Raw genomic sequence first — 11709 nt, forward strand, 5'->3', positions numbered from 1 at the left:
TTCATAGATCTCCAGCTCACAGATAGCGTGGGCTATTTCCAAATTCCCCAAGTTAATTTATAGCTGAAGATGGAATTTCAGTCTCTTTCTCTGTATAGTTGGAAAACGATTTAGTGAATCCATATGTGTTCCTGGGGGGCATTTTGAGGACATTTGCTGAGACTGACAAATATTTCCAGTATTGTGTCTCTCCATACCCACAATAGCATTAAGTGGAGGCGTGTGGGATTGAGCCGTCACACATCGGTCTAACCACATTCGCTCAAATGTGATGGGCCAAGGCCTTCAGACATGACCAGGTAACTACGGGTTGAATTTAAATCCGTGCTTTGCCTAAGAAGAAGAGAAAAATGCATACTGGTAATTGACTCAACTAACATACTATGAATCTAGTAGGAACAAACAACAGAAATTGGGACTTTTAATGTTTTGTTTTAAAGCAGAAAACAGGTCGTGGACTACACTCAAAACAGAGAGAGCCCCTCCTTCCCATCATCAGGGCAGCCACACCCTCTGCCCTCCAGGCACCAGGCTCTTCCTGTGTTCTCTAATGTCTGGTAGGGCAGGACTCTTGAACTCCGTCTACACAGCAGCAGGGGCTTGGCACTTACTGTTCATTTTTTGCGTCTAAGAAAAGAGTCCATTCAGGGCATATGGAAAAGTAAAATAGATAATATTTTTCTGAGTAGCATAATACATGCTCTCATGATCTTTGGGACTGAAAAGAAAGGTAACAGCCTGCTGTCTCACCTGCTGTGGCAGAACCCACAACCTCCGGTTGAGAAGTCCGAGTCTTTGGATGAAGGGGCTTCCTTCAGCCTGAGTTCCTGAGACAGAACAACGGGAAACAGATCCTGTGACCACCCACATTGTGATAATGCCAAATCAATTCTGTTGTGTTAAGTCTTGGAAAATTTGGGCTTGTTACCTTAGCAAAATCCAGCCTTTTTGGAATAGCCCCGAATCTCAAGTTTCTTCTAAACAGAAGGGAAGCGACGTTAGGTCCTCACCATATAAAGTTATTGGGAGAATCATACACACAACCTCACACTGGAAATCATCATCATAAAATCTTGCAGTTGTGATAAATTTGTATCTTGATTAATTTATTATTATTAGGAAAGGCAGAAAAAGAACATTGTGTATTCTCGAAGTGCCGGGTCATCCTGGGTGACTGGAGCAGGCTGCGTGGGGAGGAAACATGGGTGACGTGGCTGGCGGTGGGAGCCTGCCTGTGGAGGGCTGCGGAGCTCCAGCTAAGCCATTGGCCTTTATTCAGTGGATCCTGGGAGCTCTAAAGGGTTTTCAAGTGTTAAAGCAAACTAAATATGGCCTGAGAAAGAATCCGTACTTCTATAATGAAGTCCTTGTGGATGAACTGCAACCTGACTTCATAGGTAGACAGGACGGAAAACCTAACTGAGCAGTATGCACCTGTAACAGTCGCTGAGTCTTGGCCAATTCCAGAGGCCACACTTCAAACAGCCATACACTGCTGAGTGTTCAAACTGTGTTCAAATAAGGCAAACGCTGAGCTGTTACCAATCCAGCTGTTTCAGTACCTCACTTCCGATTTCTGTATACCGCTTTACTATTTTGGTCTATAAATTTGTTCTAATCACGAGGCACACCTGGAGACACCTCTCTGAATGTGCTGTGATTCTGGGATCTGCCCGGTTCACGAATCGTTCATTGCTCAATTAAACTCCTTTAAATTTAATGTGACTGAAGTTTTTCTTTTAACACGAGTGACACACATGGTGGTGATTGGATAGCTATCCCTTAAGACTGGTAGAATGGAAAGAAGTAGAGCCTGGAAACAGGAAATTGTGCCACCGTTGCTCCAGCCAGGCTGGGTGGGCAGGAATGTCTATGGACCCTGTATTGTTGGCCCACTGACTGGAAGCTCAAAATGTCCTGGAAGCTTCGGCGCCTCTCAACTGCACCAGCCAATGCAGCCAGCACTCCTGTCACTGTGCATCCCACATACTGGTTTGGACACATCTGTGAACATCCTCTTCTATGATTTGTTTTCTCAGTTATTTTGTAATTACATATTTCCTTTAAATTTTTGTACATTTATGCAGAAAATGTGTATAGGTTGAGCTTTACGAATTCCACACACCCAGGTAGAAATCCAGAACATTAACTGAGTCCTATGTAAACTTACAAAGATGTCCCAAGGTGTAAAACCACAAAACTTATGGGATAGGGTTACAGGGCACTTGTTTCTTCTCATGGGATTCACTGGGAGCTATCAGTAGGTCTCAGTCTCATTCACTGCCTGAGTCTATCTAGGTTGACTAAGTCTCATACCGTATACTGGGTGGTTGAAACCACAGAAATGTATTCTCAGATGTCTGGAGGCTGGAAAGTCCAAGATCAAGGAACCAGCAGATTCAGTGTCCAGCCTCATAAATCGCCTGCTGTCTTCTCCCTGTAACTTCACAGGGCAGAAGGGGCCTCTCTGGGGCCTCTTTCATAAAGCCACTCATCCATTCATCAGGGCTGTCACTCCCACGACTTAATCACCTCTTAAAGGCTCTACCTCCAAATACCACCACCTTGGGAGTGAGGATTTCCACACAAGAATTTGAGGGGGACATAGACATCCAGACACTAGCACTCACCTTTCTCCTGTTTGCACATCCCATCGACCTTTCAATCCCTGTTGATGGTTAGGAATAGGAAAATCACTGGAGACAACCTCTACAGATGGTGTTTGACTAGGTGACTAAGTGAGGAATAGGCCAATATAGATACTCCTGAGACATTCCATGGGCACAACAGGTGGGTGATCTCTGACCTCTCTGCTAAGGATGATGATGATACCTTTCCCTACATCCTACACATGATCTGAAAGGTAATAAGGACTGGGTGGTGATATTGACAAGAATACCATTCTTGATTGAGCACTTAACATGGGCCAGGAACTTGACTTAGAGCTTTGCATTTATTAAATCATTTTAACTTCACAAGAGCCCTGAGATACAGGAACTATTAATATCCCCAGAATACTAATGAGGAAGCAAGAAGAAGTCAAATGAGTCCCCAGTTCACGTGGCCAACAGGCAGTAGGGCAGGACTCTTGAACCTTGTCTACACAGCAGCAACCCAGGAGGACAGCCCTGTGTACACAGCAACAGTCCAGTAGGGCAGGACTCTTGAGTCCTGTCTACACCACAGCAGACTGTAGGGCAGCCCTGTCTACACAGCATCATTCCAGTAGGACAGGACTCTTGAACCTCTACACAGCAGCAGGCTCATGACCTTAGGTACTCTCTACTGTGTTCCATGAAAGACTTCAATATGGGCTTCAAGTCACACTTGCTGGAGTCAGACTGCCTGGGTCAATGTCTGGTATGTCTTTACAGCTTATTGCCCATGTGACTTTGGGAAAGGCTTTTTAAGTGTTTATCTCAATTTCCATACTTGTAAAATAAAGCATCAGTGAGTTGAATTGTTAGGACAATACACACAGTACAGAGTAATAACTTTAAAAGTGTCATTATTGTCATCATTTTACTTTTCTGCCTTTCAGTTGCTACACTGAGTGGTTCCAAGGTGGTCGCTTTCTCAGGAATTCCTAACCCTTTTCTTTAAAATTGTACCCCCACTCACCAAGTACTCTCTTCCTGGCCTTACTGTTATCAGTTACACTTACAGTCATCTGATACACTATGTATTTAACTTACATACTTGTTTATTGTCCGCCTCGCCCCATTAAAATACAAGCCCCATGAGTGGAGGCTTCTATCTACCTTTATATCCCATGCTGTGTATCCCAGCCCTAGGCAGTACCAGACAAACAGCAGGCACTCAGTGAAGAGCTGGTGTCTTTTTAATCAATGTGGTTAACAGTCCACTTCAGGGCAGACAACCCCTCAATGCTGAGAAGGAATGAGGTTTTTGGATGGAGCCTTGGCCCTCCCAAGAAATCCATTCTCCCTCTTGGAAAAGCTCCCCGGTGGACCATTACACATCACTTTATTACATCCAGCCACCTGCAAGATGACCATTTTATCACCACCTATTCATCATGTTGTCTGCTTTTTGGAAGTGCTGTATTAAAATGTCACCCACATTCCCATCTGCAGCAGAATCTCTCCGTGTTAGGTACTGCGTGATCACGGTCAATGCAGGCGATAACGTAAAAAATGTTGGCCTAGGAGGAGACTTCTGGACAACTAGTTGGTGATTCAAAACACTAGAGAAATAAACTATGCCCATTAAAGACTTGGTGAGAAGACTTGACAAGCGCAATGAGAATCACGGTTGAGAAATGACTGGGAAGTATGCACCACCACGCTTTATACCCAACTGTGGAATGGGGAGGCTGTGGCTGCGCCTGTCAATCACCAATGCTGTCAAAGGCTGGATGGGGGGTGACCTCCCCTCCCTCATGGGGAGCTGCCATGGAGGCCACCTATGGGAACCCAGAAGCATCTTGTCCTACACAAGCGTTTATCTTACTCCAGCAGGGGGTAGCTGGTCTCTCAGTCTCTGTCCCTAGAGCAGAATACAATCTTGTCTTGCTTCTGTTTCTGCTTCATTGTCAAATTATCCCAGTTTCCACATTAGTAAAACAAGGATAACACTAGCATGTGCCATTATTCACTTCCACAATTAACCGTCTTAATGCCTGGTGCTTAGATTTGGGGGTCTGCTTTATAATGAGCTGTTGAGCAAGCCTAGTCTTTTCTTATTATGATTTATTTCTAGCCACCCTCTCTGTTGACCGTTTCCTCCATCTGCTTGGCTTCCAATCCTTCCTAGCTTTGGGGGTCTCACGAATGCCTTATAACCTTAAGTTATAACCACCTGGTGTTGGGCCTTAGTGCTGTACCACTGACTGACCCAGGGGTTCCAAAGGAGAGTGTATTAGTCCATTTTCACATTGCTATGAAGAAATACCCAAGACTGAGTAATTTATAAAGGAAAGAGGTTTAATTGACTCACAGTTCTGTATGGCTGAGGAGACCTTAGGAAACTTTCACTCATGGCCGAGAGACAGGCACCTTCTTCACAGGGTGGCAGCATGGAGTGAGTGCAAGCAGAGGAAATGCCAGATGCTCATAAAACCATCAGATATCGTGAGAACTCACTATCCTAAGAACAGTATGGGGGAAACCGCCCCCATGATCCCATTATCTCCACCTGGTCCCGCCCTTGACATGTGGGGATTATGGGAATTACAATTCCAGATGAGGTTTTGGGTGGGGACACAGTGAAACCATATCAGAGAGTGTATATGCCTGTCCCACCTAGGTCCAGTGTGTACACCTGTTCTCATAGCTGTGGCTCCAGGGATAAGGGCACAAGGATGGAGAAAGGAGGTTCCTTCCAGGCCAGTGAGTTGGGCAGGCTGTTTAGGAGACGTGATGATGAGGAGGAGAAGGTGGGCATTCCTCAGCTATTTGTTCTTCAGTATCATGGGACAGTATTTGAACACCAGGACTTGCTCTTTTGTTCTTAACACCTGAAGAGCCAGGGCTTCATGTCATTACGTGCTCAGAATCTCAGTGCTCAGAGGCCCTGAGACCCTGTGTGCCTGTCCCACCTTCCTGTATGAACTTCTCTCCACCTTCCTGTATGAACTTCTCTCCACCCTCCCATTCCCCACAAACCACATGGCCATGTGCCAGTTCTATGACCCAGACTGGTTCCTACTTCTGGGTGTTTCCATTTGAGCCATTCCCTTTCCATAGAACCCTCTTCTTGTGGGCTCATTCAGGTCATTCTCAAATAGTTCTAGTCCTTCTCATACATCAACCTGTTTCATATCCTTCAAAGCATTCCTCATTGTCAAATACTATCTTAGGCATTTACTTTTCACCAATTTATTGTATTAGTTTTCTCACTAGACAACAAACACCATGAAACGGGGGGGAGGGGTGTTGCTGCTGTCACCCACAATGTACCCACAAGGTGTACATAGAGGGGCTCTCATTTTTTTAAAACATTGAATGAATAAGCTGGCATTTCTGTCTTTTCTTAGCTGAGATTCCTGTTCCTCTTTTCCCTTTACTTGCTCCAAAAGTGACGTCAGATTTAAATGCACTGTGATCTGATCTCTCTCTGAGTCAAGGTATGATACCAGCCAGGTATTTTCTCCTCTCCATTTCCACTTTCCATCAACCACCTAAACCTGAAACTGAAATGTGACTGGTCTTGGCAGTCAGTTGTGTGTTTTAGATAAATATGTGTGGGCAGGTCATTGTAACACTATGAATTTCCAATAAGCCAGATTTCAGCCACCAGAGAAGTCAAATGGATGGATTGGTTGTGAATGTCCCTGGAAGGCCAGTCGTGAGACTGGGTGAGCGGCCCTGTTCTGTGCAGAATCCTGACCACACACAGCACAGAGGCTTGAGGCAGGGGCATCACTGCCCCCCAAGAGTGCGTTCTTGAAAAGTGCGATGTCCTCCCTGGCACAGGACCCGGTGACTGTTGTCTCTGGTAAATATCTGCTAAATGCATCGATGAGTAGACTAATGGGTGGATGAACTCTACTTCTCTGATGATGAAAGACTCATCAAATCAACACACCCTGCTCAGGAGTGGAAGTGGGTCCATTGCAAAACATTCTGTGCTCCATCATGTGGAGCAATGCCACCTAGATTTCTATGCCTTGCCATTTAGCTCCAAGGGTTCAGTAGCCAACAGGCCCCACCTGCTCAGGCGGTCCAGATCTGCCTCTGTTGTTGAGCTGAGGACACACTCCTCCCAGGCAGCCTGTTGGTGCTGGAGCCGAGTGCTGCAGAGACGTTGGGCTCTGACCCATTCCCTCCAACGCAGCACTCCTCTAATGGGCACCCCCACGCTGGAGCCCCCATCTGTGCTGGCTTGGGCTTTGTCAGATCCCTTTCCCAAACCCTCCCTGTCCAGCCCCACTTCCTCCCTCTTCTAACGTTCAGAGGTGTGATGGTTAATATTGAGTGTCAACTTGATTGGATTGAAGGATATGAAGTATATTCCTGGGTGTATCTAGGAGGGTGCTGCCAAAGAAGATTAATATTTGAGTCAGTGGACTGAGAAAGGCAGACCCACCCTCAATCTGAATGGGCACCATCCAGTCAGCTGCCAGCGTGGATAGAGTAAAGCAGGCAGAAGAAGCTGGAAGTAACCTACTTGCTGAGTCTTCTGGTCTTCCTCTTTCTCCCATGCTGGAGGTTTCCTGCCCTCAAACATCAGACTCCGAGTTCTTCAGCTTTTGGACTCTTGGACTTAGGTTTGCCAGGAGCTCTTGGGCCTTCAGCCGTAGACTGAAGGCTGTGCTGTCAGCTTCCCTGCTTTTAAGATTTGGCTTCTTTGCTCCTCAACTTAGGTTCCGTGCTCCTCAGCTTAGGTTCCGTGCTCCTCAGCTTAGGTTCCGTGCTCCTCAGCTTGCAGACAGCATATTGTGGGACTTCACCTCATAATCGTGTGAGTCAATACTCCTGAATAATCTCCCCTTCATGTATACATCTATCCGATTAGTCCTGTCCCTCTAGAAAACCCTGACCAATACAATGGGTATTGCCTCCAGTAAACGGCCTGCATTCCTAACACGATTTCAGCATCTACTTCCCGGAGAGGCAAATTCAGGACGTTTTTCCCATGCATACATTAGAGGTGCCAAACTGTTCAGTTAGTTTAGAAAGATTGAATTATTTGACAACACATAAACACTGGAAGGCCACGAGTAAAAATATAGCTCTCCTATCTTTTCTTGTGAAGGTGGGAGCTCTGGTAACTGGACTCCTTTTCCTCCCTGGCAGTCAGCATGGGTGGTGAGGAGTCCCCTTTGCAAGGGGTCTCTCCTCCCAGTCTCCAGAAGCCCCCGCCCCTTACCATTTATTGGGGCATTGGAGGTGAACGGAAGTTACAGTCACTAGGATGTTTGTGCTGGATTATTTCCAACACAAAATAATCCAGTGGCAAGTGGACCCACTTCCACCCCTGAGCAGAGCATGTTGATTTGATGAGTCTTTCATCCTCAGAGACGTAGAATTCATCCACGTTTTAATCTACTTATTGATTCTCTTAGCAGATATTTATAGGGAGAAGCATTCACCAGGTCCTGTGCCAGGGAGGTCATCACACCTTTCAAGAACGCACTCTTGCGGGGCAGTGACGCCCCTCCCCAGGCCTCTGTGCTGTGTGCGGTCAGGGGTAAAAGGGAAATTAAACTTTTTTGGAAAACCATGGTCTTTATGGGTAAGCAGAAGAGAAACTAAGAGGACCAGTTATTTCTAGGGAACGGGGAGAGTCCGTAGTTGTTTTGGAAAGTTTTTAAAATGCAAATACAATTATGGGTCTTAGAAAATTCCACAGCGTGCTTCACTCTGACCACCGACCTAGCCCCGTGTGGGGCCTAGATGCTGTCCTCAGCCCCAAGAGATGACAGGGGTCATTGCAAATTCCCTGAGCACTGGGGCCAGGTACAGGTGGAGTGGTGGCTGCAAGGTTGGGTCAAGGTCAGTGCTGTGCCCTGCCTGCTCTTACTGCTCTTCTGACCCTGGCTGAATCATGCAGTCTGCCTTAGGGAAATCATTTCATTTGAATAAGATGTTGAGAGTCGTAGGATCCCAGAACAAGTTGGACGCAGCAGCTGTCTCCTTGGTCAGCCTTCGGCCGAGCTGCTGTGTCCTTTATCTCAACTTCACTGAGTTTCCTACATCTTGAAACTTGAAAAAATTTATTATTTAGCTGAATTCTTCATTTTATTCCATTTATGGATGAGCATTTAGGAGGGCAATAAAAGTAAAGTTGGGTAAAAATAAAAGCCCTTCTTTTGTTAATGAGAGACATCTGTTTATTTATCTTTTTTCTTTTAATGTGCATTTGCTTAACAGGCAAGTTTTTATTTAAATATCGGTTGAGGCTCTCATGACTTTGAGAAATTTATCAGAGTCATGGCCATTTTTTTTTTCTTGGTAGTTAAAGATGCATTTAGGAAAGCTGCTGGTGTTTACTGGGATGAGGAAGACTGGGAGAGGGAGGAGCAGGTTTAGGAAAAAGGGGTGAAATAAAGGGCTTGAGAAGGCATGTTCCTGTGCTAGGTGGAATAATGGTCCCCTGAAGATGTCCACGACCTAATCCCCAGAACCTGCGAATACATTACTGTACATGGAAAATGAGATTTGCAGATTTGCTTAAGAAAAGGATTATGCTATGGGAGAGATGATCTGGGTTGATCCATGGGCCACTGACATGGTTTGGATCTGTGTTGCCACCCAGTCTCATTTCTAATTGTCAATCTCAGTGTTGGAGGTGGGGCCTGGGGGGAGGTGATTGGATCATGGGGGCAGATTTCCCTCTTGGTGCTATTCTCATGATGCTGAGGGAGTTCTCCTGAGATCTGATCATTTAAAAGTGCATGGCACCTCCCCCACCTCACCTTCTGCCTCCTCACCTCCCCTCGCCTCACTTCCCCCCACCTCACTTCCCCCATCCCCCCTTCCCCCGCCTCACCTCCCCTAACCTGGCCTCTACCCCTCCCCACCCCCTCCCCGCCTTGCCTCTCCCCTGCATCCCCTCCCCCCCGTGCCCCTGCCTCTCCTCTCCCGGACTCGCCTCCACCCCGCCCCGCCTCCGCCTTGCCTCCCCACAAAACCCCGCCTCGCCTCCACCCTCCACCTGCCTCACCTCTCCCCCGCCTTGCCTCCCCACCCTGCCTCTCTCCCCGTTCCCTGCTTTGCATCCCCACCCACGCACCCCCTTGCCTCTCCCCTATCCCACCTCGCCTCCCCCAGCCTTGCTCCTGCTCTTGCCATGTCAGATGTGCCTGTTTCCCCTTCACCTTCCGTAATTGAAAATTTCCTGAGGCCTCCCCAGAAGCCAAGCAGATGCCAGCATCATGCTTCATGTACATCCTGTGGAACTGGGAGCCAATTAAACCTCTTTTCTTTCTAAATTACACAGTCTCAGGTATTTCTTTATATCAATGTGAGACTAATGCAACTCATACAGGGATCATGTGATCCCGAGGCTCCTTGTGAGAGTGGGCAGGAGGGTCAGTCAGAGAAGATAATGCGGGGATACAAACCAAGGAATGTGGGTGCCTCTGGAAGCTGGGAGAGGCGCGAATGAATTCTCCCCTAGAGCCTCCAGAGGAAACGCAGCCCTGCTTATACCATGATCTAAGGACTTCTGACCTTTAGAACTATACGATAGTAAGGCCGGGAGTGGTGGCTCAAGCCTGTAATCCCAACATTTTGGGAGGCCAAGGCGGGCAGATCGCCTGAGGTCACGAGTTCGAGACCAGCCTGGCCAACACGGTGAAACCCCATCTCTACTAAAAATGCAAAAATTAGCCAGCCCTGGTAGCACATGCTGGTAGTCCCAGCTACTTGGGAGGCTGAGGCGGGCGAATCGCTTGAACCCAGGAGGCAGAGGTTGCACTGAACAGAGTTATACCACTGCACTCCAGCCTAGGTGACAGAGAGAGACTCTATCTCAAAAAATAAAAAATAAAAAAGTACTACACAATAATAAGAGTGTGTGTGTGTGTGTGTGTGTGTGTGTGTGTGCGCGCGCGCGCGTGTTTAGGCTGCTGGATTTACGGTGATTTATTACAGCAGCAATAGCAAATGAAAATGGTCTCTAAGCACATTGCTCCCTGAGTGCTGCAGATCACATTCAATATGAAGGGATTTCGTTGGCGGATGGGCCAAGAGTACAGCCATGAACAGCATTTTTATGGCATCAGGTAATAACAATAAAGCTAGTCTTCATATGGTGCTTCTTACATGGGGAACACACTGCTAATATTGGCTCATTTAGTTTTCACAACAAACCTGTGAGGCAGGCGTATACACCATTCCCAGTGGCAAATGAAGAAACTGAGGCCCAGAGATGTAGAGCGTATGGCTCCAGGTTGCCCAACTGGCAGGAGAGTGAGATGGGATCTGACTCAGGCTGTCTGGCTCCAGATCCCAGGACCCTAACTACTGCCCTGAACTGCCTCTTCTGGAAGGTTGTGTTTTGAATACAAAATTTGCACTCACAGAATCAAAAGTGACGTTTCACAGAATTTCACCAAGTGATTCTCACAGCATATAATTTCTTAATTAGGGAAATTATACCAAAAAGAAAGCACATTGGGGACTTGCAAATACATACTCTCAATTTACAAGATTTAGCAAAGGCTATCCAAGTGGAGGAATTTACAACCTTTGAGAAATATTAGCAGAACCATATGCTTTTGTAGTTGCTATTATTATTAACCTGTATATACATACAATACACTATATGATTTCATTTATTTATTTTTTGAGATGGAGTCTCACTCTGTCGTCCAGACTGGGGTGTAGTGGCATGATCTCAGCTCACTGCAACCTCTGCCTCCCGGGTTCAATAAATTCTCGTGCCTCAGCCTCCCAAGTAGCTTGGATTACAGGTGCACGCCACTATGCCTGGCTAAGTTTTGTATTTTTTGGTAGAGATGGCATTTCACCATGTTGGCCAGGCTGGTCTTGAACTCCTGACCTCAAGTGATCCGCCCACCTCGGTCTCCTAAAGTGCTGGGATTACAGGCATGAGCCACCGTGCCCTCGGCCGTGATATGCTGTTTTTAAAATGCTTTTATCTTAATTTCCTTTAAGTATCCTCAATCATCTTTATTTCTTGGCCCAGCAAACCCTTTTATCTTAGACATGACAAAGGTCCTGTTTATTCCAAATTAGATGAATTGTTCACGTGTTCTGCATAAGTAATGGACACTAA

General features: G+C 46.5%; 1 long non-coding RNA gene across 1 annotated transcript; it reads right to left on the minus strand.

Annotated features, from left to right (window-relative positions):
• Positions 1–412: 412 nt before the first annotated feature.
• LOC140712892 (uncharacterized) lies at positions 413–7169 on the minus strand. Its single transcript, XR_012094702.1, has 4 exons — positions 7132–7169; positions 2764–2856; positions 739–827; positions 413–627 (listed from the first exon to the last, which is right to left on the minus strand). It is a non-coding gene; the product is annotated as an uncharacterized lncRNA (long non-coding RNA).
• Between the last annotated feature and the right edge of the window lie 4540 nt (positions 7170–11709).

This window comes from Chlorocebus sabaeus, chromosome 11 (genome assembly GCF_047675955.1).
Source record: "Chlorocebus sabaeus isolate Y175 chromosome 11, mChlSab1.0.hap1, whole genome shotgun sequence".
NCBI lineage: Eukaryota > Metazoa > Chordata > Mammalia > Primates > Cercopithecidae > Chlorocebus > Chlorocebus sabaeus.